The sequence below is a fragment of the Anopheles gambiae genome, chromosome 2 (assembly GCF_943734735.2).
Source record: "Anopheles gambiae chromosome 2, idAnoGambNW_F1_1, whole genome shotgun sequence".
NCBI lineage: Eukaryota > Metazoa > Arthropoda > Insecta > Diptera > Culicidae > Anopheles > Anopheles gambiae.
The window spans coordinates 90,016,452-90,043,647 of NC_064601.1; the positions used below are offsets into that span (position 1 = coordinate 90,016,452).

Consider the following 27,196-nt stretch of genomic DNA (forward strand, 5'->3'; position numbering starts at 1 on the left):
TGTCAAAACTTTCGATACTTAAAAATAAGCAAAAGATGTGGCATCAGACCCATTTACCCCAAGCTTGCTGCCGAGAAGCTGTGTTTGAAAACAGGGATGAACCAACCGCAACAACAACAAAAAAGCGATGTAGTCGCCGAGATGCAAAAATTAAGCTACACAAACGCCATCCCAAGCAGGTTATGTGGTTTGCTCCACCTCTACTGGAAATCAAGTCCCGTTCCGGGGCGTTCCAATAATTATGCAAATGTTGGAAACGAAGCTAATAGATTGTACAAACACACCAACCCCAAAGCTTTTTTACCTTTTTGCGCTCCCCGCTTTTCGAAGATCTTAATTGACCTCGAAATGGGCAGGCAGGCTGGGGAGCTGCGCGGTGGATGAAAAACTGGAAATGTCCACGCCTTGCTAAACGCGCGCCCGCTCGCACCATCTTAAGGAGTAAGATCTTAGGATTGCTAATTAGGTAAAGAGTTTCTCCAGTAAAGTGCCGCGCGCCGGCTCGACTCGCCCCGGACTGTTGGTAGAAAAGTCGATGGAGGAGGAATCGAACGGAGCATCAAAAAGGTACCATCGCTCGATAAACATTCCGCTTTACGATTATGGCACCTTGGGTGCGGGTACTCTCCTTGGACACTCAATAACCCGAGCGCAACGGGTTTGACAGGGGCGGGCGCCAAGAATGTCAACGCAGCAGAGAGACGCGAAATAACATCCGTAGCAACACACGAACGTGGGCGGGCCAGCAAAGAAATGCCATTTTCTTCAACTCTCGGGTGTTTCTTTTCGTTTGTTGTTGGTTTGTTTGAGACGCTTGCAACCAGTGCAATTGGCCACTTTTTTTCCTACCGGTTTAAGCGCTTTTGGGGACAGTTTTGTTCAATTTTGTCCCGGATGCAGATGCTGGAGACGGAGATGCTGGAGACGGAGATGCTGGAGACGGAGATGCTGGAGACGACCAAATGCTGCCATGCTTCCGAATACGAAGTGAAAGCTGGGGCAATGTTTTACCCTCCCAACCCATCGTGAAGTGTGTGGTGGTGTGTGGTGGCGAAGGTTACACACGCGAACTGGAAACAATCAAATGGCTGTGTGAAATTGGTAACGTTCGTGCCGGTGTATAAGTGAAATAACATCGGTACAATTGCTACTGGAACTGGTGTCTGCCCTGCAAACCAGCGGCGCATGTGTGCAAAGCGTTCCCAGCACGCTCTGGTCCAATTGACACGTCCGACAACTGTCGCACGAAGGTGCGGTGACGATTTGTGGATGTGAGCGTCACTGAGTTGCGAGGACACCGCGATGACTACGGAGCCGTGATACAGAAATCGAATTCCGAGTCCGTTACGGTACGCTGGAGCCAGGGGCGTTGGGGACATTCAGCAGTCAGGAGAAATGGCGTCGTTGGTTGTGATGATGCTGTCACAATGCCACGACCTGCTGACGTTCGATGAAGTTGAAGGGATTACACAGCTCAGTGGAGTTGTTGATGTTAATGAGGTTAAATTTCCGTAGTATACAATACCTCGGATTGAGATAACCTCTTGTTTAACTCGTAGTATTTTAATATTAGATTTATGAAAGCTGTAAGAATCATTGGGGATCTATTCTTGAAGCTGAGAACAAGCATCTGATGTTATTTCCTTAACTTCCTGTAGGAGATGTAAGTATGTGATTTTTACTGAGGAATCTTCATCTCGATTCTCTGCCAAACAAACTGTATCCGGCACGAGGTGTACGAACGCTCCAGTACACGCGATGGCACGCAAGTGTCGAAAGTGCACGCAACCTCACGCCATCGCGTCTGCCAAGTGTCTGCGTGCGAGTGTGAAGCAATGATTAATTAATTAACGCGTCAAGAATCGCGATGGCTCGGCTGGATGCGAAGACGGCGAGCGGGAAAGCTGCATGGTGGCAATTGGTCCCAAAAAGGGTCCTCACTTCTTCCCTTTCTTGTCCAACCGACTCCATGTAGGCAAGTGGATGCTGCTGCTGAATCAAGCAATAGCCAGCAGCAGTTAAGGGCTGATAAATCATACCACCGCCATCATCATCATCATCATCATCTTCATCTTTTCGGTCTGGTGGCGTCACACACACACACACACACACACACTCACGCATCCCCCGGTGTGGAAGCTGTTTGGAATGTTTGGTGTAAACTGGCTCGCCAACGCGAATTCTCCCCCCCGAACGCGGTCGCACGACAACGAGATGCTCTTCGGTCTCTCCGAGCGACATAAAACATATTTAGCACACGATGTCGAACAATTGCGTTGATTAATAGTGCCGTATATTGCGCGTGTGCCCATGGCTTTTTGCCGCACAATTGTTAAGCCGGTTACGGATAAGGGGTATTGCGAAAGGGGGAGGTGCGTAAACCAGCCCTCCCCCGGGGCCGTTGACTTTTAGTTAACTAGAGTGTGTTTTTTTATGTGCTGGATGGTGACATGGATGCTCCCACGTGAATTCTTCAACACAACACAACGCCCTAACGGTTGGTGCCCTTTTCTTCTCCCCCCGAAGCAACTTGCAAACTGGATGCAACCGTCCTGTAGGTGGCACAAGGGAACCACAGACTACCCCACGCAACGGCTTACCACAGGGACACACGGGCGACGCGCTGTCATCATGGGTTGTAGCAGGCTCTTACCCAGCAGTCCTGAGGGTGATCTTCAAGACTGCAAAAGCCCTGAAGTTGCGAAAGCCCGAAAGTCACAAACGACCTGATTTATGTTGCACTTGCAGGGCGCACTAAGGGAGAAATGTCTGTTGTTTCTCCCGTCCCGTCCTAGTGCGCGTGTGTGGGCAACGACGCCGTTTGCTGATATAGTGGCGTACCTGAGAAGATGCTGGAAAACGCGCAATGATCAGATGGTGTATAGCGCTGTTCCAAAATGGAGAAGAAACAGAAACACCTCTTCAGGAGCAGGAAGATTTATGCTTTCGCCACCGAGCGCGTACGCGTGGTGCGTTGGCTGGAATGATAGTTCGCCGCTTCGGTAGGTCCGATGCTGTCTTAATTAAAGAATGCAATAGTTTACCCGTAGCTCGCATGGAAATGAGCTCGCCGCGCACCGCGGTAAACCAAATGGTAATGGCGGCATCTTGGAACACGGGGCGTATAAATCAAGTCTACTACTGTTCGTAACGACGTTCGTCGGTACGGTATTGCCTCACGTATGCCTCACGTTCGGTCGAGAGTCTGAAGTGCTGAAAACTGGTACAGAAAAAGCGTGTGTCTATCTGTTCAGAACATTTGTAGTACAACACGCGCGGCACATGTGTGCGGGGTTTTGTACTTCACAAGGGTTGGATAACACCGTATCTTGACGACCCGTTCGGCTCTAGCAACGCCGGCACTCGATAAAGAGATAATTTGGTTGCTTTCTTCAAAATCAAATAAAAAAAAACGGTACCTTTCCGTTGAGAAAGGAAAGGAACGGAAAAAGGGTAGGAAATCAAATAAAATTTGAATGAATGCTCGCTCCGGACCGCGTAGAAGCGGCGCGATGCAGGCGGGATGTTGTATGATAATGAATAAATAATTTTATTTCCTCACACACACTTCGGACGGGTTCGCGTTAAGTGCTTTTAACGTGGGCTGGGCGCTGGTCGTCGTCGGTTTTTTTTTTTTCAACAACAGGACTGGGGATCTTCCCAGCTCATCACATACCGTTCGTATTGCTAGGCACGTGCGATATTGATTTCATTAATTATCACGCATCGTGATACGCGTGTACGTTTTCCCGTGTGTGGTCAGGTATGTTCCGCTGGAATGCGTACAATTCCTCAGTTCCAGAGTGGAAGGTTTTTTTTTCTTCTCATCCTCCGGTCGGAGTTTGTGCCGTCTGGGAGCTTCGCAAGCTTATTGCATTTTTATTGGAACCCAACGGAGCAATTCGAAGGCGCAAGAAAGCACTATACTACTCTGTGGCCTTGTTTTGGCCCAAGCATATCTAACCATCGCAACCTTGGAGCATTGGGTTTGAATATTTATAAAGCATTCAAAAAAGCGCCCTAATCGGTGCCTTGTGCCTTGGCGATTGAGTGAAGTGATTTTGTAAAACTCGCTATCACTTTAGGTTAATGGAAATATTAAACCATAGAGTTGAGCGTAATAATAGGTTTGATTACCATACAATCCCAATGGAATCTCCTATCGCTATTGAGATCTGGTGCAAATCTCCGGCACAAATTACTTTCAACGAGCTGTACTATCTATTCCCGTATCTTTCGCTCAGCTCGTTTCCCGACCATCCTTCCTATTCGTAGTAGGAAGTAATAAACCACCCGTTAGGTACTGTTGAACCAAATGGGCTTTCGACTTCACATGCGCCGAGATGCGCAGATGAGGTTTCGTGCTGGAATTTTCAATTCGATCCAATCGATGACATTATTACGCCCTCCTACGAGCGAGTCAAACGGCGACGTGTTGTTGTGTTTGATTTTGAGTAACGCACGTCGAATCAATTCGCGTGATGCTGTGGCTGCTGCTGGCGCTGCCGTTGGTGTGTGTTGTCATCCGCGTGTGGCTGTGTAGAGGCCATCAAAGTTCATGTTCAGCCGCTTCGCCCCACCCGATAACGGACACGAACCCCGCGATGATGAGTTTTTAATGGCACAATTCCAACCGACGGTACCGACTCGTGATAGGGCTGTGGCGGGTTAAATCAATAAAATATTATGAATGGTGAGCAATTATGCGCTTCCCAGGTTCCCGGTTGTTTGCTTGTGTTGCAAGCAGGGATGATAGAGTTTTAGTGCTGTGTGTGTTGGCCTTACTGTCGTGGCTTCCATGCCGTCCGCCGTTATCAAATATTGAACACAGAATTTGTACGGATTTTTTTTTTATTTTGAGTCCGATGTCAACAGCGTAGCGTTGATGGTGGAATTAATGCACCACCGCTAGCGAGACAACAATCACGCGTGGACTTCCGTGCACTGCTAACTCATTAACGGTTTGTTTGGAGTGGGTTTTGAAATTGCTTATTCATTTAGTTTTTGCAACGATTGCTCTTTGGCTGCCCTTCATTAAGGGCGTTGAAATATTAATTTATTTTAACTTGACCAATTAGGGTTATTTATTTCAATGTTTGAATACCTTCCCTAACGTGTTTCGAATTATGCCATGTCATTAGTCAATGTTATTTTTCTAAGAAGCAAAACGTTTGTTTTTAGGCCCGCTTATTCTTAACTGGAGTAGCGTAAGTGATCCATAACAATGACTCATTTTTATTATTGCTTTCATCCAAACCATTCAACCCATTACGGTACTTGTTTGGATATCAGAAACAGTAAATTCCGAGATATGCTCGTACCTTTCCCAGACATTAGGCTTTGCCCTGCCATGAGCACAGGCCATGCAAAGTTCGTGTCAATTGCAGCACGCTTCGTGTTAAAGTCTAATTCGCGCAAACTGCAACAGATTTCATTTGACAAAATCGTCCAATAATCCTGATTTGCACCAGTTTCCCGTGCACGGTGCACTGGATACGCTACGTTAATGGCCATCGTAGATGCACGCGATGGTCGGCATACCGGTGCGCCACGCTCCAGCTGTGCACGGCTCCAGGTAGCCGTAGTAATCCAATAGGCCATTCGATCGATTGGATCAACTCATCCGATGCGACAAACTGAAACAATCTCCCCCACACCCGGCAGGGTGCCGCCGTCCGATGGAAAGAAAGGTATGCATTCTCTATTTGCTAGATTTGCACTCTCTGCCCTTTCCCGATAATGGTGCGCTGACATTGAGCTGGCTGGTCGGTACCGAAATACCTTAGACACACAAACACACAGACACCAACCAACCACGCGGAGTGGTCGCAGAACTGTTGGATCGCTGTGCACAGGCCGCCCTGCACCGCATTGCAAAATACTGCACCGTGCAAATTGGAAACAATAAAGGGGTAAATGCGCGTTCCGAGGCGCAATTGGCGTCCCCAACATTGACGTTGTTACTACCGGTGGTGTGCCGTTTTGTCCTTCGTATCATGTCCGCACATCTATCGCAGAAGGGCACACTGCTAACTATCGTACCGCGACTGTGTCTCCGTGTGGTACACCTTGGAATGCTCTTTCTGTCCTACTTTTTGTCTTTGTTGGGTTTTTGTTGTTTTTGCATCGCCCAACGACTCTGGAGTTGATTGCAGTGGGGTCTAATGTCACCCTAAAAAGGGAGAATGTTTGTGTGTGTATTTATCGTGATGCCGTGGATAAGAGTCGTTGTTCCGGGGTGGCATATCCGTTCACCCAGCTATTTGTACGCTGTACGCTGTATTTCCTTTCCTCCACGGGGTTCTTGGGCGAACTATTGGCATTGCTCCGGTTTGGAATTTGCGCCCGGTGAACAGTGTTGCATCGGGCTGAGATCACCATTTCCACGACACCAGTGGCACCCTTCTGCAGTCGGTGATTTGTGCTGTCTCTGGAAGCTTTTTTTGTGTGTGTGTTTGTTCCTGGTGACTAATGTTTCCTTCACGATGCGTCACCGTGTTAGAAAGGTTAGAGGTACGTTAGCAGGCGCTACACAGGCAAGCGATGATCTAACTTATTCATGTTAATTCTGTGTGCTTTGAATTGGATGTTTTCGGAACCGGCACTGGGGTTAGAACTATATATTTACTTGCTCCAAACGTGATGGGTCCAAATATATTGCTTCTCCTTGAAGGCAAAAGTTAGTGCCTCGTTGGCGTGCTGAATCGTTTACTGGCTATTGAAATTAATTCTCACGTAGCCATCCCCAGTACAATGCTGCTATCCAGTTCCAGGTAGCGATATCAGACTGAAGACATGGCTTTATCCCACGCCAAGCCCAAGACGGTGGACGCAAGTACACCAGTAATGGATGAAGCTTGCCAACGGGGCGTCCACTACCTTCCGTACTATCGGACGGCATGCCGACCGTATCGGTGGTGTCCCCTGGGCTGGAGCTGTCTGTGACATGTCCTGTCGTCGAACGTAAGCCGCACCCACGCTAATCCTTCCACGGTGAGAACGCAGGTGTCTGTGGGTATATGTGGTTTCGATCGTTGACAACCAGCTCTAGCGATTATCTCCTGCCTCCGCACGAACCTGGTCGTGTCTCCGCATCCTGTTTGGTATGCTCCCGAGGCTTCAGCGTCTTCATTATCGCCGTCCCGGATTTACCATGTACGGAGGTGTATGGACGCGATACTCCCACGCTTATCAGTATCCTGAGTACCGCGGGTACGATGTGTCGATGACGAGTGTTTCTGGTGAGCTAATTGAAATTAATGGGTCGCATAGGCGCCTCATCCCAGGAGTTGTTGTGCGTGCAGGGAAAGGCACAGTGGAAGACCTGCTTTTCAAGCACTTCAGGCCAAGCTGCGGCAAGGTCGACCGCGTTTTAGCTGTGCCAATCGGCACTAACGCTGAGGCTGATCGAATGGAAATGATAGGCGCGTAGGCGAAGGACCTTTGCCGTACTTGCGTGCCCACTCTTCCTTCGCCTTCGTGGAGTGGGTTCTTGTTGTGGTTGTTGTTGTTGATGGAGTACAGTGTATATATAAAGTACATGAAGCCGAGGCGAGGCTCATTTCCAATGCAAATATAACGCTGCCGGTGAAACGGTAGTCGGATTGGAAGGAACAGCTAGGCGAGGAATTAGTCAGATAGGATCATCGCACGTCTAGCTGTGGTGCTTTAGTAATTAATCAAGTTAATAACAGCGAGCACAAGGATTCACTGTCTCGGAAGGCTTTGTTTGTGTAGCAGGTTGGAGATGTTAGAATATGTATAAAGTGTATAATGTGTAGCTTATCTATTCTAGGAGGAAGAAAAAAACAATACTTCAAACGATACTACGCACCTCTAGGAATATCTTCAAGGCAGTCAAGAAATCACACAGAAAGATAAGCATTCCCTCTGTGGGCATTGCAATTCCTCTACCCTTCTAGCAGCTCATCAGCTTTGATTGATTACTACACTGAACGGTTAATGCACGGCCGTTGTCTCAGAGTTAATCAACACCCGAGGCTAGACACCCGCATCCATTTTGGGCAGCAAACAGTCGGTTTTTGCATTCCGGCCGCGTTGACAAATCGACCTGTTGATCAGGGCAGGCAGGTGTGACATTGAAACTGACAAAAACGAACCGGGCCGACATATTTCACAAACATTTCACACAAACCACGGACTTCGATTTTTCTACCTTGCGCGGTCGCGCGGGGTATGATTTATTTTTAAACCCCGCGTTTGTCGGTTCGTAGGAGTGCGCAACATTTTTGCAAACATTTTTAAACCTAGACATCACGAGCAGGAGAATGGGAAGACAACTGCTGACTGGCAAAGAGCATGATTTCCTGCCCAACATAGTGGGGCGGCGAAGAGCGCCGATTGGAAGGTACGACTGGTGCGACAGCAACCGGGGTTCGGTTGTGCGCATTTTGCACAATGCGGACGGATGTCAACTGTGGCGTAGCAGCGGCTGTCTGCTGTGTGCGGTACGGTCCTAGCCGGCTGTCCATCACGTCGCTAACTTCTGACGCAACTTCCGGTTCGGGGTTGTTCGCCCGGCACGGAGGAAGTATGCAAAATTTGTTGATTTTTGTGTTTATGTATGTGTGTGTGTGTGTGTGTGTATGTGTATTGCTTCTTTCTTTACTGTTAAATTATTTTCCCGTTTAATGCTAAATATAAATCAGCAATATGATGGAACAGTTACGGTAAAACAAAGCTACTCCGAAGTCGGCAAAGAAGAAATGCACGAACCAGCTCGTCTTTGGTTTCACTTCTTCGTAGTAGGGAAATTGCCCGCAAAGTGCACAACGGACCGGGACCGTTTGCAGGGCCAATCAAAGTTTGCCACAACTTTGAGCCTGGAGTTTAGCTCGTGCAACTGCAGTTGATGAATTCATTCCTGAACCTGATAGTAGCGCACAATAGCAAAGAAAGAAATACAATCGGATTGGGATAGCAGAAAGTTTAACAGTCACTTGTCAACCGAGGGGAAGGAGAAGTTTTAATAATCCTTTTGAGCGACAATTTTGGGTGGAGAATAATTATGCTTCTAATGGTGATGGTGTAGCAGAAGAACAAGCAGAGTAGAATATTTTTTGTTTGTTTCTGTAGCTGCTAAACTACTTCTTTTTTGAGAGTGCATTTCGCGGTGTTTAACAGCCCCAAATCTACATAATCTGTACAGCGGAATGAGATTTCGATGAGTTGTTTCACCATCTGGTTGAATGGGATTTGGAGACGCAGTTTCTACCGAACCGTTTTCTCATTTTTCAAATGACAAAATCGAGAAAAAATACCAATCACATTGAGCTCTTTGTGTTATTTTAAGCAACTGGCTGAACTTGGAAATGGGTTATCCTTTGGGCCCGGTGTTAAAGAAGGGGTAACATTTTCTCGTCCTTCAACTGACAACACCCCACGCATAAACGCATTTCAACTGGGGGTACTTTCTACATTTGCAAACGTCGCACTTTTTACGCTTCTCACCCCATGAGGGAGCAATGGCTTCTATCTGACAGTTGTTTGAAGTCTGTCACCTCCTTCCGAAAATACTACCCTACCTGCCTGCGGTACGTGTCGGATTGAACGGGTTAATAGTCAGTTGACCGTACCGGGAAATGGGAGCGCTGCGACTGTCGGCACAGAAATTAAAATGCTCGCTCGGCGAAAAGCATAATGGCGCAGGCCGTTTATTCTATCACTTGTGGCCAAACCCACGTATGTCTGTGTGTGTGTGTGTGTGTGTGTGTGTGTGTGTGTGTATGTGTGTGTGTGTGTGTGTGTGTGTGTGTGTGTGTGTGTGTGTGTGTGTGTGTGTGTGTGTGTGTGTGTGTGTCGCAACTGCCGCGCGCTGTGTTGGCAAGAAGGTGTGATATATTGCTCACAACGGTAGCACATCTCATAACAAAGTGCGCAAGATTTATTGGTTGCGTATCTAGGGTGCTCTATTAATTTATGAACGTTTGATGTGATTTTTCGGTTGACAAAGGGTTATATTTGTGGCAAAAGTCATCTGCTTCTTAAAGTTCTGGGCGAGCACGATTCTATGCAGCGTCTAGAAAGACCCACTTGATAACGGTGCAACGGTTTTCCAGACCGAGAGAATTAAATACAGTTGTCCAATGAGCTACACGGACATTGGGGATGTCCTCTGGTTCCTAACCGAACAACAAAGGGATTGAATTTTGCTTAGGTAAGCGATGTTTTTTTCTTTTTTCTTCTTGCCTTCGTGCTCCTGCGGACCCATTCGGAAGACAGCACCAAACAGCACGATTCCAACTAGAGGCTAGTGCTGTGGTAGAAAGAAAACACCACTGGGGAGTTTATTTGCACATTTGTTATTTGCGTTTGGTGGGGGAGTCCACGCCCTCCACCATCGTACGACAATGCACCTTTCGGTCAGCGACAGCGTCAACAGTCTTTGAAGATGGAGCTACGAGATCTAACGTTGTTCGGCGCTTTGGTGGAACATGTGAACGCTGGGCTTAGATATTCGCTGGAGCCTGGCGTTCTAGCCTGAATGCCAGGAAGAAGGAGAACTACACAAAGCGGCAGAGAGTGTTACGTTCACGGAAGAATGATGGCGTTGCAGCGTGTTTATGGAAGGCGGACTTTCAAGAACCTTCGTTGGCACCTTTTGTTTATTGATTGTGGGTTTGAGAAGTGTACTGTTGGAGAAATAGAGTTGTAATGGAGAGCAATTCTTAGCTTCTAACACTGAGATGAATACATCTCCGCTTTGTCTTGTTATCGAATCATCATGTCATATCTACGGGATCTCTTCAAAATGCTTATCGATAAGTCTTATCGATAGTAGTGCTTAGTAAGGACATGCCGTGAACTAGTTTAGCATGAGTTGATTGCATCTCTAGCACTATTTCAACTGACCCTGTCCAACAGCGACGCTTGCGAAAAGGGAAGTTATTAAATTTCTTTGGCGGTAATTTTCACCTGATGGTAGACGATTTATCGACTGATGTGTACCAGAGGTTGGCAATAAACGCCGTAAACCCGACTTCGCCTGGCCCGATACGGTACGCTCTTAGCTTCGATCGTTCGTTAGATAGTCGGCATTCCACGAGTGAGGCTTTCCCCCATTGCAAGATGGGATCAATATATATCAGAAATAGATTAAACAACTGCCCCCGACTTCGTTTGGTACGGGCCGAAGTGACGAAGAAAGCTACCCGAGATCGGAGACTATATGAACGATCCGACTTGGTTGGTGGGATTATTCCGGTAAGGGGGAACCGGTTCACTCCGGGGCCGCTCGGGGTGGAATCCAAGATCGGACGCAAACGCAGGAAAAACGGAAATTTACGGTCATCATTAATCTGGGCGTTGTAATGAATATAAACAATCGGCTGTGCACCTTGTGCACGTTGCTGCCACCAGCCGAGGAACACCGCCCATACTCTCGACAAACCGCCTATGGGTCAGTGGTACTGATTGGAAGCTCATTTTAGCTCGCCAGCGCGCGCCAGCAAGTGCAGCAGTGGTGCTTGCCGGACCTCTTGCTAGAAAGCCGATCCCACGTTGGTACGCTCCGGACGACCGCCCTAGTCGTCCGGTTTCCGGATTTAGAATGGTACCCACACTTCTTCCCCACACTACTCAAGGATCTTCTTTCACTCGCTCGCATCGGCACAACGGTTTTACTAATGGACGATAGTAAATTAAAATTCAAAGCCCCTCTCGTCGTAAGATGAGGAAACTTAATCTTGACCCCGCGCAGACCGCGTCCCGTACCGTTGGCTGGTCTTTGCAATACACTCCGGTGTGGAACTACCGTTTTGGCCATTTGTTTCAGCGTACCCTTCAACGCAGTTCCGACCCGGGCGACTAGCGTTCTGCATCCAGTCCAGGGGGGTTGGTGCGCGCTCAAGCCGGGAGCGGGTGAGAACAGTGGTTTTCTATTTCGGTCCCGGGTTCAATCGATGAAATCAATTCAAGATTTATGGGCTGTGCGCCGCCCGGATCGGATCGTTCTGAATAGAGAGAGAGAGAGAGGGAGAGAGCATTTAAAAGAGGTAGCGGCTTGTATTTGATAATTTGCAGCACAGGAAGGAGGAGGCGTATAAATTGGAATAGAATGGAGGATAATTTTATCAGCATCTCGAGCCGTTTCTTGTATCGGTGCAAGGTGTTGGAAGAAGAGCTAGGTGTTTCAGAATTAATGTGCCATATTTAATAGACGTTGTACTTTGGGTAAAGATTTGTTACCGTGAAAGGTTTACTAATCATTTCAATTGTACTTCCGTAAGACTAGAAATCAAGATGCAAATATCCTTGATATGCTCATTGATTTACGTCAATGCACGTGTAATTTAAAATATCAAACCCACTGAACTGAACGGTTAGTCGTGTAAAAAAAGAGTGTTTTCAAATTACATCATTTCAATCCCTCTTGATTTGAGCCCTTTTCCATTTCGCTGATTCACATCGATTCACTTTTCGCAAACGAAAGCGCAAGGGTAGCCGCCTGATTACATAATTAATCAACGCTAATGGACCTTCTTCATATACATATATACACCCCCATCACTGTATACGCTTGGGAGTGGAGCGTGGAAGGTGTTTGCCAAATCAACCTCTTCCACCCGTTCGCTAACTCTAACTTTTGCGTTACGAAGCGAGCCACCAGCAGCCTCACTGGCCTAGTCAATCAATGAAAATGGAGCAGCAAACTCAGTCAACATGTCCGGCAGCGACGGCAACGGTAAAGGTACAAAGTGCTCGACGATAAAATCTCTTTCCCCCATTATGTCGGACGTGGTGAAAGAGGAAACTCTTCCAGCCCCGGGTTGCATCCTTCATCCTTCCTTCATGACCGCCCGTGAGTGATGGAAAGGAAACAGAAAAAAACAGCTTCACAAACCCAAGTGGTGAGGCTTTGCTGTGAGTGAATCGAACGAAGAAAACGGGGTAGATCATTACGTCCTTGGAAGCGGAGGGTTTGATGGGTCATTTGTAAGGGGGAACACATTTTTTACGACTTTTCCACCACCATCACTGGGCGTCTCCATTTCGTAAAGGCAGAGCTCACCCTGGGAAATGTAAAGTAAGGCCGGACGGTTGGCGAGGATGACGGAAAATTAGTAACGTCCCGGGAAGTAATGGGCCGTATTTTGAAGCAGCTCACCAAATAATGCAGAATGGGAGTGAATAGCCATAAAAGCTGCTGTCTGATGGCTTGTTGTTGCTGGTTGGTAAGTGTCACACGGTTGAATGGCGCGGCATTTATGAGATTAAAATCAAATATTTCATCAATGTGTAGGATTGGTGCAAGAGTTATGACAGATCGTTTCAATTGCTGGTAAACGATGCAAACATACGGGCAATAAAAAATGCTCTCCAAATGAGATAGTTACACTGTGAAACCAATTGAAACAAATATTAATTACTGGAAGTATGAACAGGCAAAGCAGTACAGATATCATCGCACCAGTGCATTGCAGTGTAACTTTGTCCAGCAGGGTGGCCAGCCGAGCAAAATGGTAGAAGCAAGAAGCTATTTGAACCGTGCACCCGTGACGAGCGATATAATTTGTGCTAGCAGGAAAAATGGAGGACAGACGGACTGCTTTTATACCGTGAGACTCTTAATTAGAACTCTTTGCGTTGGCTTCAACCACCACCGACTCGAGTGACACATTGGCAGAGGAGTGTGTGTGTGTGTGTGTGCGATGGCCCTTAAGGGAACAATTAAGCGTACTACTGCTGGTGTTGGCACTTTTGCATAATGTGGCAGCTCCTTTTTTTTATTCTCCTGTTGCAATGAGCACCATACACTAATGAGTAGATGACGGATGGCAATTTTGGTGCGAAACGTTGCGCTTAATTGAATGGTGCTGCAGTAGAAAATTTAATCCTAGCTCTCCCCGTACTGGGGTTGGCTCGGGCTACTCTTTTGTTAATAATATCAGACTCTGTGGTTAGTGTAAGGTTGTTTAGTGTATATTAAATTACAAAGCATCATTGTATGCCGACTGCATTGAGGTGTGTGTTTGGAGTGACAATTGAACCCGTCCCGTTTGAATTCCCATTTCGACAGCCGAGGAGGTGGAAGGCACCATGCCAGTATTTTTGGTTGGTGGTTTGCAGTAATTGGAGTACAAATCCGATTCGACAAATCTGATGTTCATTTCGAACGCTTGTGTGTGCGTGGGTGCGTGTAATCTAAGTTTTGCTGATGGAGAAAACATTTTAATCGAAGTCACGCTTTTCTCACCACCGCCCACCACTGTATTCGTGTTTGGCCCAGTGCCATAAGCATCGCAGTGCGCAGTGCAGCAAAGGCAAGGATTATGTGGTCCAGAAATGGTTTAAAATGGGAGTAGTCATGAAACTTTTAATTGCCTCCCCACCCCTGTAACCGACTGGCGGCGATCGAAACGAGCTAGTTATTAGTTGACGACAGCAAATAATGTTTCTGCGAAACGATCGGAAAGTTACAGCAGCGGGATAATGTTTAATTGCGATTTTGGTTTTACGCAACAGTGTGAAAGCAATGTTTAGCATGTATTGATGTGTACATTACACGTATTAAGTAGATTCAAATGTATTTCAATATGGAAAAACATTGAAAACTCTTATTTTCATATTGGAAGATACATTTCAAGTGGAAAATTACAACATTATTGTTAATAAAGTAATTAAAATGACACGATTCAACGATTTCGTAGATAAACGTGACCATTCTTTTCTTAGAAAATCCACCGCAAACCCCCACTACACAATGAGCATCAAATCGTGCAGCGCAGCCAAATGAAATCATTCAAATGAAAGAGCGTGAGCGTGATTAAATTTCTCACCATTTTCTTGTTATCATAATGAAAATAATTAAATTACACAACCAGCACCCATCGCCGGTGGAGCGCGAAAAATGGGTTGTAACTGAGCCGGTGGGGATGGTGGGGATTTTATCGCGAAAAACTTCTCTTCTTCGTCCGTTCCTCCCACCACGAGTGCTTAGTGTAACCTACCACCGAGGCAAAGTTTTATCATTAAAGTTTGCCCACTTTTGGAGAGCAAATTATTTCATCTCTGGTGCACTTTTTGCAAGACGCCTGCGGGTTTTCGCAAGAACCACACCACCAATCGGCGGGGCGGTGGGTCAGTGGGGGGGTCGGTGAGGGGCTTAAAATAATGATAATACAATCAATGCGCTGCGTTGTTCGGTTTGGGCCTTTTACTTTGCCGAAGTGTTCTTGTTTGTTTGCGAAATTCATGCTTTGATGGTGGGTGAGTGCATTAATTTTGCTTCCTTTTCCGGTAGGCGGTTTGTACATTCCAAGTTCAACATTTCACTGCATCCATTAAAAGTTATTCCAATCAATAGCTGGTATTTTTTTCCTTTTTTATATTTACATTTATTCAATATCTCGTAAAATAAATATCATCAATCTGTTTCGAATTGCGTTTTCACATCCGCCAAAAGCCCACCGCCCGCAACGATTTACATCCCATTTGTATGACTTATTAAACGAGAACCTTCCTTTTGCTCTGTATGCCACGCGTGTGTTTGCTCAACTGCTGTATGATTTAACTCATCGCCCACCAGCCCCCAAAAAACACATTAATGTTTAATTTGCCCAAAAATCTGAGCAAACCGAGCTTAAGCCAAAGGTTCAACTCGCAAAGCAAACCCATAAAAACCAACCACTCAAATTTGCAAAATAAAACACCAACACCGCCATTAGGTTGTTTTGCTTCGGCAGCAGGACGGACGGAATGCAACAAAAAAAAAAAAAATGAGTAAAAGTTTGCTCTCTTAGGAATGGAAAATTCAACGAAAATGGAATTTACATACACACATTTCCCAACAGAAATGTTTCATCCCGTTCGGTTTGTTTTAACGCTCCCTCCATCGCCGGCTCACGTGCGGAACGGATTGCTTTCGGGCAGTGGTGTGCGTAGTTCAATTGGTTTGCTGTGAGGCCCCAATCCTTCCCCTGCTGGTGTCGAGTGCGACTAAAGCAGGCGTGAGGACTCTCCACCACTTCTCTTGCAGTGCGTTATCCTTGTTTTTTTTTTGCGTGTGTTTGACGTGAAGGAAGGAGACGAGCAGGACTAGTCATTCGGCAAAGTGGGCTTTAATTTTTCCTTTCTGCCGTATGTGTGTTACTGCGCTTGCTGTGTATGTGCGTGCTTTGGTCGGATGTGTGCGGCTGTTTTTTCGTACACGTTTGTTTCATCCGGTGTGCCAATTCAAACAAATAAATATGTTTTTTTGTAGTTTTTTTGTTGTTGTTGTCGTTGATACACGTTGTACGCAGAATATAAATTTACCTTCTGTGGCTGTCCTGTGCTGCTCATGTGGTAGAAAACGATGGCGAACCGAAAAGAAAGAGAAGAACAACGGAATGAGTTTTAAATTTGTTTAATTTCCATACAAATAAAGACGCATAACTCGTGCATAATACTTCGATTGTTTTGGAGCCAACGCAAAAAAAAAACGATTGTTATCGGTCCTGTTTGCTATCGCTTAAAGGTTTTTTTTCAATTCAACGGACAAATACCCCGAGTTGTTCAGCTACGGGATGCAATTATTTTGCCACGTATATACGTTCCCTTCTATCTCGAATCTATAACGCACCTATTCTGACTCATATCGTGCGTCGCGCAAAATCCACTATTACAACAGCCGCTTCAAAGCTTCTTTTCCCTGTCGCTGCGTACTCGATTTGCATACCATTTACGCATTCATGTCTCATGTGTATGTGTCATCCCGCCAGAGCGCACAAACTTCTTTCAAACACTGTCGAGCGGGGACTGTAGAACGTCGAGAGGGTGGAGAGGTTTCGATTTGTACAGCAACTGCATCGAACAGCACGCGACAAACCCGTCTGTTCCGGGTGGGCATCGTTTGGGAGGGGAGAGCAGGAAAGGAAAAAATCAACAAAACGTCTCCCTTACACCCGGGGAGGACAAACTACGAATAGCTGAATAGTACAGGAAACGCCCAGGACAGGAAGAAGGCAGTGGAAAGGAAGCAGAAATCACGATGAGTGGTTATGGATATTGCAGTTCGATTTCCGTCCTATTTGCTTCCAAAGCACATATTTGAGCCATCGTGTGCGGAATAATGTTTGCCAGTGGTGGTCGAAATTCTTGCTTCATGTTTGGCCCGGCTCGGCCCGGCTACAATGCGGCCAAACGTCAAAGGCGAAGGGCGCAGTAGTACGTATGTTTGTGCTTACTTTTCATAGGGAGCTCTTTCCTGTTTTTTTTTTGCGAGTCTATTCTGTGAGATCAAAGTTTCGGTGATTTCAGTGCTTTTGCAAGAATTGTATACTCGATCGGCGGAAAAGAGGAGCTATAGTGCCATGGTTTTAGTCTTTATTTTGCAAAAAAAGTAGTGAAAATCATATGCACAAAATGCTTAAAAGTACACCTAACTTCATTTCTGGATGCTCTGCATAATATTTCCTTCCCTATATAACAGCATCCTCTTCTGATCAACCGTTTGCCGTACCGGTAGCATAAATGTGGAACTCATTCGAGCTTTCTGTCTAGCTTGCGGACGGAGATGGAGCTGCTGTCTGCAGCCGGGACGGATTTTCCATTAGCTTAATTACGTCCATCCTACACGCTGGACAGATCGAACTCGGGAGCCGCAAAACTTGGCAAACCCACCGCCACCCGCTTGCATCGACTCGCCCATCCATCCATCATCAGTCGGACCCTAGAGCACTTTAGTTCGCGTATATCGATCGATATGCACGAAGAGGAGAAGTCCACCGTACTGAGAAGGTAGAAGCACCCGCGCCGGGAGCAGCACATGGAAACCATCGACGCGTTATAGTGCGCCAGAACAAATGCGAATTTCATGTCGCGCGTCGCAGTGTGCTCCTCGTCTGGGTTCAGGTTCTCTAGCGCTGCGAGACTCCGTTAAGTTCTTCCGTTGGTTGTGCTGACATTTTTCTGCACTCGCCAAAGCGCTTCGGATGTCGCTCGAGACATCTTCACTCGAGTTATTTGCCAACGGGGGACATTGATGCCAGTCGCGGAGTGTCGCCAGCTTACAAGCGGAATGAGGGTTTTGTGTACACTTGGATAAGGACATCTCAAGTTAAACAGCATTTAATTAGGCGCCTCGGTGTGATGTGCACCTCGCAACGGTAAAGGGTTAATTAGGACGCGGATGCGGGGATGGTTGGTTTGTTTGATTGATGCTTGAGACGCATTTGTACACATCTGCATAATGATTAGAGTGCAAAATGGAAAGATGGGGGCGATGCACTGCTGTTGCACGGTGGTGCATGATCTATTTACAGAAGGAATTTCATGTTCAAATATTGATTACTGTATTTTCTTTTTCCTGGGCAATGCATAAGCGATTGTAGGCAATTGCGTAACAGTAAACAAATATTTTGCCATGTATCATTTCCAATTATACTAATGAAATGCACTTTCGAGCAGTGTAAACGCCCCAACCGTGTCTTTAAACTGTTAACAATTACGAGTTTTGCACCAAACTGTTTCACATTTCAACATTAAAATGTGTGCAAAAACAGAAATGGAGAAATTAATGACACGCACAAGCAGCAGGCGCAAAACTGTGTTTCACTGTCGAACCACCAAAAAGACCCACACATAGCGTCTCAGGGATTGTCACTAGCAACGAGCAAAACAACAGAAAAAAAAACAACTTATACCTAAACGTACCTTGCCTTATACCCATCGGTTGCAATTTCACGTCGCTCGTTTAAAACTGCATCGCTGCATGCGTATTGATCTGTACATTTTATTTATTTCCCATTTCGTGTACCCGATCTGCATACATATTGCGCGGGGATCGGCGGAATAATAAGCAAAGCGGCACGCACTGCAACGTAGCCGCCAAGCGGAGGAAACAAACAAAGTAGTTTAACGTGCTTCTTCGTCTGCGGGCATGCGAACGAATTCTCTTCGCCAAAAAAGTGGAACATGCGTGCATATAAGTTGATTTTGGCGCTTAAATACGTATGCAAAAAAAAAAAAAAACAAGACCGTAGGCAGTCATCGACAGCGCACACCGGGGCGAAAAGTGTTCATTAAAAGGGGTCAAGCAAGCAAGCGTGCAGCGAGCGAAAAAAAAACCCACGCCATAACACGTGGCCAACACTTAAATTGGTGGAGGGGTTGAATGGACTCCTTGCAACCGAAACCCTCCCTCCGAAGTAGTCCCCGTGTGTGTGTGTGTGTCCCGAGGAGGAGGAAGGATGCCACCGCCAGGTCCGTTTGCCAGTGCCAGGTGTTCGATCGGGCGCCCGTTAGATGTCATTGCCGGTGCCGAAAATTGCAGCCTAGCATGCGATTGCACGCCGGGCGGTAGAACTGCACGGTCTAGCGCGCCCGCCACACTCTAGGCGCTTCGGGTGAGGTGGAAAATCAACGTCAAAGAAACATTTGTTAGCTTACGGCATGGATGATGGGTACACCAACCACCACCGCCCGGATCGCTTTGTGTTTGTTCCGAGGCGAAATTCCGCGTTGCGAAATCGCTGCGATGATGTGAAGTGTACAGCAAGTACTACGGTGCAGAGTAGTGCCGCTGTACACAGTTGCACACCGGGAGGGAAATGGGTTCAAGAGGTTACCCCCTCTCCCGGGCGCTCTCTTTCCATTCCACTGCCAGAGTGAGTGGGGTAGGTGGCTGTACACGGTCTTACACGGTAGCAGCAGCACCACAAAAAGGGGCGCGCAAGAGGAAATTAGCAAAATAAAGAGGCTAATATTCGCTTCAGCCCTTGTATCGATCGGGAAAGGAAAACAAGGAATGGATAAAATCCCAGAAGGGTAGGAAAAGAATACAATTTAACATCAACACATTGAACACGTGTTGCGATACGTAAATTAACGACCGGCGGTTCGGTGGGAATCGACCGAAGGGCCGTTGCTGCTGGAAGGTTGCGCATTCGTGCGTGCCGATTTGAATCACCTTCTTGCAAACACACACACTCTTGCCGTCTCTCTCTTGGGGCCAGCGAAGCCCAGTAACCTCTGGGTGCCCATTTATGGGATGTACTGTTATTTACTGTTGTTTGCGCTTACCTGCTGTAACCTCCAGCTCCGGAGGGGTTCAGGCTTCCCGCAAGATTTTTTCGTTGCGTTCTCTTGCGTTGTCACTGTGGCTGTGGTGGCTACCCTGGGCGTCGATCGATCAATGTAAAGTGTAATAATTTTGACTCCTTTTTGGTGCAGCAGAGCACCAGGGCTGAGGTCAGGGATTGTGAAGCGCGTTCATACTAGGGGTGGAGCAGAATTGGGGCATTACGGTTTAATGCTGCGATCGAAAAGGATCAATTTAATTAATTCGCTACTCCGCTTGTGGCCGGTATGCAATTAATTCTAATTGCGATGGGAAAGTGATTTATAGTTTGGCCATTGCCGCATTGCTCTCCCTGCCTGCTATATACTAGTGGCGGTGGGCTTAATTGAGTCGTCTGTTGTGTGCCGTCGTTCTGTCCTTCCATTAAGCGCGATATGTTTATTATGCGTTGTCTGGTTTGGTGCGATTTTGCGCGTTTCTGTAATCAAGGACATGATTATGAAAAACAGGATAGACGGTTTACTGTATTTGTTTATTTTTCGCTATTAATGGATTTAATTTAAGTCTTAATGAAATTCAAGCTTCTGTTTTCATTATGACTTCCCATGAAATTAATAAAAAACTACATCTTTTTGGTAAGTTTCACATTATAATCTCTTCAGGGTTATGATGAAGTCGTAACAGCTTTACGTTGCCTTTAGCCTTGTAAAATTAAACTGAAAGCATTTAACACTAGCTCGGTTGGAAGAAACACTTCCAGCAAAACCACTGGATTGCGGTAAGCTCCTTCCCTTCGCCCATTAACCTATGTCCTTCTTCTGCCTGGGATGCCCGTTTCGCCCACGGTTGGTCACAAACTCCAGCAGAAGAAAAAAAACACTCTAGAAAACTCCATGCATGTACATGCATACATAAACATGCGTCGTGTTGTCATACCGGCGACGAAAGCCCTAAAGCGTTGCGTTTTTTACATCTTTTCCCCCTTTAACTGCACGCGTTACGAATGGAAACGACGCTTTCCCAGGCTTTGTCACCCGTTCTGAAGCATGACCCGTTTCGTTGGTTTTGCCTGCGCCTGTGAAAATATTAATGCGTGCGCCTCTGGTCGGGTCGTCTGTTGCTGCACTCTTCTCGTACAAAAGGGCGCGCGCATTTACCGCAAATAAATAGCCAACGCAAACACTGCTCGCCCATACTGAAATGCTTTTTGTGAAACCAAATCCTCAGCCAGCACACACACACACACAACCACATTTGCAGTCGGTTGAGATCATCGCCAAGCTGCTGTCGGTAGAGCTGCGGTGCGGTTGAAATGGAGCCTTCGGCGAAGTAACACGGCCGTAGCGCTCGTGTCGTTGCACTTGCTGGCGCTCATATCTTCCCGTCGCTGGAAGAAGATGTCGCTTCTCAGCGCTTCTTTTCTGCACCCCCCCCCCTCCCCCCCATTGCCGTCCGTGTCTGTGCTCTCCTTTGCTCTGTGTAATGGGTAATGGGTTGACGAAGCCCGTGTCCACGCAGGCGGGCTAAAATGCTATCAATTTTCAATTTTCGCTCGAGGGTGCAGTTTCCGACCGCGACGCGATGATTGCAATTCCGGCACACTTTGCTTGGGTGGTGCCTTCCCCCTAGCTACCACACACACACACCTGCCCGGATTGGTTGCTGGAAGGCAAAGCAGAGGACCACTGATGATCTGGTGGCCTAAATACGCCAAATTCGGCCTGTCGTCAGCAGAGTGAAGTCTTGGGAACGAGTTTACGAAACCGCGAGTGGTACAGCTGTGACAAATCGATGACATTACGGCATAATTGCAATCCAAATGGGGGTACAGGGAGGTTGTTTGTCGCTTGATTTGAGCAACATTTACAGTAGCATAAGCAAATAATACACAATTGTCTTTAAACAAGTTTTTTTTTTTACAAAATTCGGCTCAAAAAAAAAGGTACCAACACCACTTTAAATTTTTTTCACTTTCATTTAAATACTTTTCTCGCATAAATCTGCTTTAACATGCCAATTGTTGTACATCTTTTTAGTTATCACCTTATCATTTTCAGTTTTGCTTGATGATTTTTATTACATTTTCGTGACGTTACCATCAGTTTACCCGCACTTTGTTCACTTGTAGCTCGCTCCACAGCAAACAAACGCGATAAGCTTCCCGTCCACATCAATTTTCAATTTGACGAGTAGATTGAAGATAATTACCCTTGTTGTAACAGCATGTCATCGAGCTTTATCACCGTCGGTGCATCGGTGCAAACCTTTCTCCCGGGAGGGAGGCGGTTCACAGTGTTCTGGCCATACGGAGAATTCCGTTCTGTGTGCCTCTCTTTATTGCTCCCAACCGTGCACACCGTGCGTCATCCCGCACCACCTTAAACAAAGCCTCTCACTCTCTCTCTTTCTCCCTTTCTATCGAGTTTATAATGCTCACTGGTGACAAGATGACAAGTACCGGCACCTTCGATAAAACCCTTAAAACCCTCAGCTCGCAGGGAACGCTTTCGTTCCCATCCGTTCTTCCCACCCGGGTACCGTCATTGGCCTGTGAAGTGCATCAAAATAATTAACTTCACTCACCCTGGCTGGTAACTTGCGCGTAACTATAGCCACGAGCCTCCAGTGCCAGGGAGAGCGTATTAGGCTGTGCTACGACCACCGAGACCGGTCCCAGGCGCGTACGGTTGGTAAAGCGGATTTTGCTACCGGGAGCTTCAAAGGGGCAAGTTTATCGATTCACTCGAACAAAACCATACAGGCAGGCATTAATCTGTTGCTTTTGGTGACTGTGTGTGTATGGAGCAAGCCACAGGCAGGATCGGCAGCTTTTGCATCGCAGACAATGTTGGGCAAAGTGTCGAAGTTTCAGTACAAGTTTATGGTCGGCTGCTGTTGTTGATACTGCTGCTGTGTTCTTTCAAGCGGTGTTGATCAATGATTTATTACTGAGAGAGAGATGCATCACATCAGGGAGTAAGTTTACATTCATGAAGTTTCTTAAGTCGTTCGGTTAGAGCGCCTCGGTCGAGAAGATTTGGCTAGGGATTAGGGAGACGTTTTACGGCGTGCTTTAGTTTCACGAAACCAGCCATACCTCAGGTGGGATTTAAGTGAATGAAGCTAATATTCTTCTTGAGTAATTCTATGTATAGAGTGTAATATTTTCGATAACAGGATTTTTTTTATTATTTCTTTACAGGTGAGTTGCAACTATGAACACGTCTTCGACGTCCACCAGACGATTGCTGAGTAAGAATGCATCAGGTTAAAAAAAGATTTTATCATACATCATACGATTTCTCAGACTGTGGAAATGTCCTTTTTACTACCACTTACTTCAAATGTAGCTACAACGATATTTCAACATTGTAGACGAGTTTCACGGGAGATGGATAGGGAGTATATTAAACTGTAATCAAGAGCTACACTGCCACTGCTTCTGCGAGACCCATCGGCAAGGCAATCAGCAATTTGAAGCGTTCTCTACCAGCAGCAATAGGAATCGTTTCAATGTCTACTTCCATTCCGACCACTACCACCAGCCATCCCGGTTTTCTTCCCGCACCTCCTTCCCAGCAATGTGTACGAATATTGCGAGAACGGGAGGAACCGAACCATGCAAAATAGATGGAATGAAGCTGCTGCCACCGTTTCAGTGTTATCGTTTTTAAAGGACTCGTAATACATTCGCCCTGACTTCAGCCCCTGAGTGTAGCAATTGCCGCCCCGGGGTGCGCAAACGGAAGCGGAACTCAATGCAGCCGCTCTGGTGTAGCGGTGAAAGCGTCATAAATCCCGCCTGTCTTTTTCTTTGCCAAACGCCCGGCGGTCGACTTGCTTGCTTGCCCTCCATGTACGATGCCGGAAGAGGTCCATCGCAGCCGCCGTCTGGAACGATGGTGGCAGACTACACGAGGCGATGGGTTTTGGGAGAAGATTGCTTTCGCTTCTGAATCCTTTCGGTCCGTTTTTTTTTGTCTTGCTATCCTCATACTTTGCTTCTCCTTCCGGGACAATCGAGTTTTGAGCGTTATGTGGCAACTGAACAGTAGTAGTTGCGCTGGGCGTAATATAGAACCATAAAAAAAAATTCTTTCCTGAAGAAACAAAAAAAATGGGAGCAATACTCCACTCCAAGGACTGAAGCTTTCCAACGGCTGCTTTCGTTACACGCGGGGAGAACACCATTTGTCATTGGGAGCTTCCTGTGTGTGAGATTTTGTTCACGGGATGCTCGGGACGGGCGCTGGCAACACTGTTACGGCAGATACGGTTTTACTGGGGAAATGGTCTACTTTTTATGTCATTTGTTTAATATATTTTGCGATTTTATTCTTCACACATCGCCACCAGAAGAACCCTGACGCAGGGGGACGCTTATCCCTTTTTGTGTGCACGCGCGTGTGTATGTGCACACCGTTGGCGGCTCTGTGGCCCTGTCCATGTACTATGTAGCGACAGGCTTAAGTGTTATGCTTTAATAAATTACCGTCAGTTTGTATCAGCCCCACCCGGCATGCAATGTGTGAAGGACAGTAATCTGTAAAAGGGAATGAATTGTGGCAGGGGCTTTTTGCTGGTGGTTTTCTCACTCCAATGAATTTAGGATGAGTTTTAGTAAGGACGAACATTTTGTCAACCAACGTTTGGAATTGTTTTTTTTGTGAAATTTGTCTGCACAAGAACAAGGAACGCTGTTTTATGCTTAATATAGACGGATTTTTTTTGTAACCTAAAGTGAAAGAAGCACAAGTATCATGATAAATGGTGAGCTGGCTGCATAAAGATAAGTACTTCCTGCCGTGGTTGTATTATGTTTGTTATACAAAGTAACATATAAACTGCTATGGAAACGTGAAAATACGTAAGCTTTAAAATTCACAGAAAAAAATTGGTTCCTTTCACAAACTGTGTTTGCCAGTTTACCTTATTTCAGCGAGAGTTTGTCAACACTTTGAGTACATATTAGCATAAACCACAAAGTTGTTGCTCCTCGGAAGACCCCTGAATAGACTTGATTCGTACCACGCTCAGCATACGCGAGCATGCTTTGGGGCAAAATTATGGAGAAACATGAATAAGCATAATGATTGCAAAACAAAAATAAAATAAAAATCGACCGTTTCGCAAACTGCTTGCCGTGAGGTTGAAAAATTCGTTCCCACTTGGCTTCGGCTTTTCAGATGCAAGCTTACATTGTATTGAATTTGACAATTGCGTTGGTTTTCTTTCTTCTGCAGCCGAACAAGCATAAAATGTAAGGTAAAATGCGAATAATATACATCCCTGGGGAAAGAGGCATTGTTGTGCAATCATGTTTATATCGGATTCGGTACCTAAACTGGTACCATGTTCAAAATTTTTTGTTATAATGATTTTCTAAGAATTCTTATATTGTAGGATTGTTTCCGTGTATCTCAAACCCTTGCAGACGATCCTTTTGCTTGCTCATTTTTCTCCCACCGGACGAACGCCGGAGGATGTAAGTGAGGCGTCTTTTTGCAAACGATGTAATGCTCGAGATGTAAGTGCATTAGGTTGTAACGTTACTTCCGAGCGATATGTTGCCAGGATTACTTTGCGACAGCTGTAGCAATGGCGTACAGTTTAACAAAAGACCATCTACTGGAGTGCATTAAATGTGTGTATGTGTGTGTGTGTATGTGTGGCTTTCTTTTCATTTCACTCTTTTCTGCCAAGGATTCGGGTGCAGCAGAGCTCTTCAGTTTTCTTCAGGTTGCTTACCCTAGAAAAAAAATGGACGAGCAAAATGTGGCAGTAACTTCCGACAAGCTACAAATAGTACGTTCTGAACATATGTGGACAGGGTATAAGTGAGCAGTTAGTAAGGTTGGATAAATTTGAGTTCTTCCGCCCGACAAATGACACCGAGGTTCAACCGATGATTCATGACCTTTTTCGTGTCACGGCTGTAAACTATTACATACGCTGTTTAAGGATGCTCTCAGGAAGCGGTAAGCTGTACTTTTAACACCTTCCAGCGTTGGTACAGATATAATGTAAGAATGAGTATAAAAATGACCTTTGTTTGGAAATAGTTTGATGGAAATTTGATGCTTTTTTAGGTTATATTGGGCGTTTGTCTAACGAAACGTAATAATACAAAGTTTTGCTCCAAAATTTTGCTTATTATTCCATTTAATCGACTATAAGCAGGATACAATAATATTTGTACAGCTGTATGTAAGTCGCCTGAGGTAAAATGCAAACCCTCTTAAAGTTAGTTTTCGCTCGATAAAGCGAGAATGCTGCGTATGTGTGTGCCGAATGGCTTATTTACGGACCCACCTACGGAGCTATACTGTCGTCCAAACATACCGGGCTGAAGTCAAAGTTAGATGGTCCCGTGTTTAGACTGTTGTACCGCTGCTGCCGTACCGATTTCGTTTTAGAAAGCATCACTTCAAGCACATAATTTGATTACCATTTTCTGTCAAGTGAGTTCACCGCAGCACGAACTCCAGCTTGTCTGCCGAGCCTTTCGAAATGGGAAGCAGCAGGCACTTCCTTCTCTACCCTTTAGCCGCTGCTGTAACAAATGTTTGCCACGCGCATCAATGCTTTCGGGCGAAGAGGGAAAACCATCCGCGATGGTGGTGAAGCAAAAAGAGAAGGACCATTAGAAAGGTTTGGTTTCATTTGAATGGCTGGAAATGGGGGCAAAGGATTCACTACACCGGGAGCTGCCTTTGAAATTGGACGAGATGGAAAAGTTGGTACCGCAAAGTGGTATGATTGAGGTTGGCCACGGTATAGTGCTTTCAGTGCAAAGCCGCCACGTCTTGTGGGAGGCAGCATACATCAGTGCATGCAAATATGTATGTATATTGTTAACTCACTTTCACAAATATGGTCAAAAATTGGTTTCTAATTGTTTGTTTGAGTACCTCCAAAAACTAAGCTAATTACCTGGAATGATCAAAGATGAAAAAGTTCTTGAAATGCATGTCGCTCTATCTAATCTCAAAGCATATTTCGTGGATTAATGTCAGTTTGATAGTGCATCGTCCGTCTCAACTATCAGACATCAAAAACTTTTGATCAAATCCACATCCATTAGGGCACTATCTGGCACTCCTGCATATCCTTTACTATCGAAAGCAAATTCTCAGTCTATCCTTCTTCGAAACTAACCCTAACATTGGGTTTAAT

The 27,196-nt window shown here is 46.0% G+C and overlaps 1 protein-coding gene across 2 annotated transcripts in view; it reads left to right on the forward strand.

The window, feature by feature from the left end:
• The window catches only part of LOC1276466 (division abnormally delayed protein), a 129,118-nt gene that overhangs the window by 57,689 nt on the left and 44,233 nt on the right, over positions 1-27,196 (forward strand). The window lies entirely within an intron of this gene.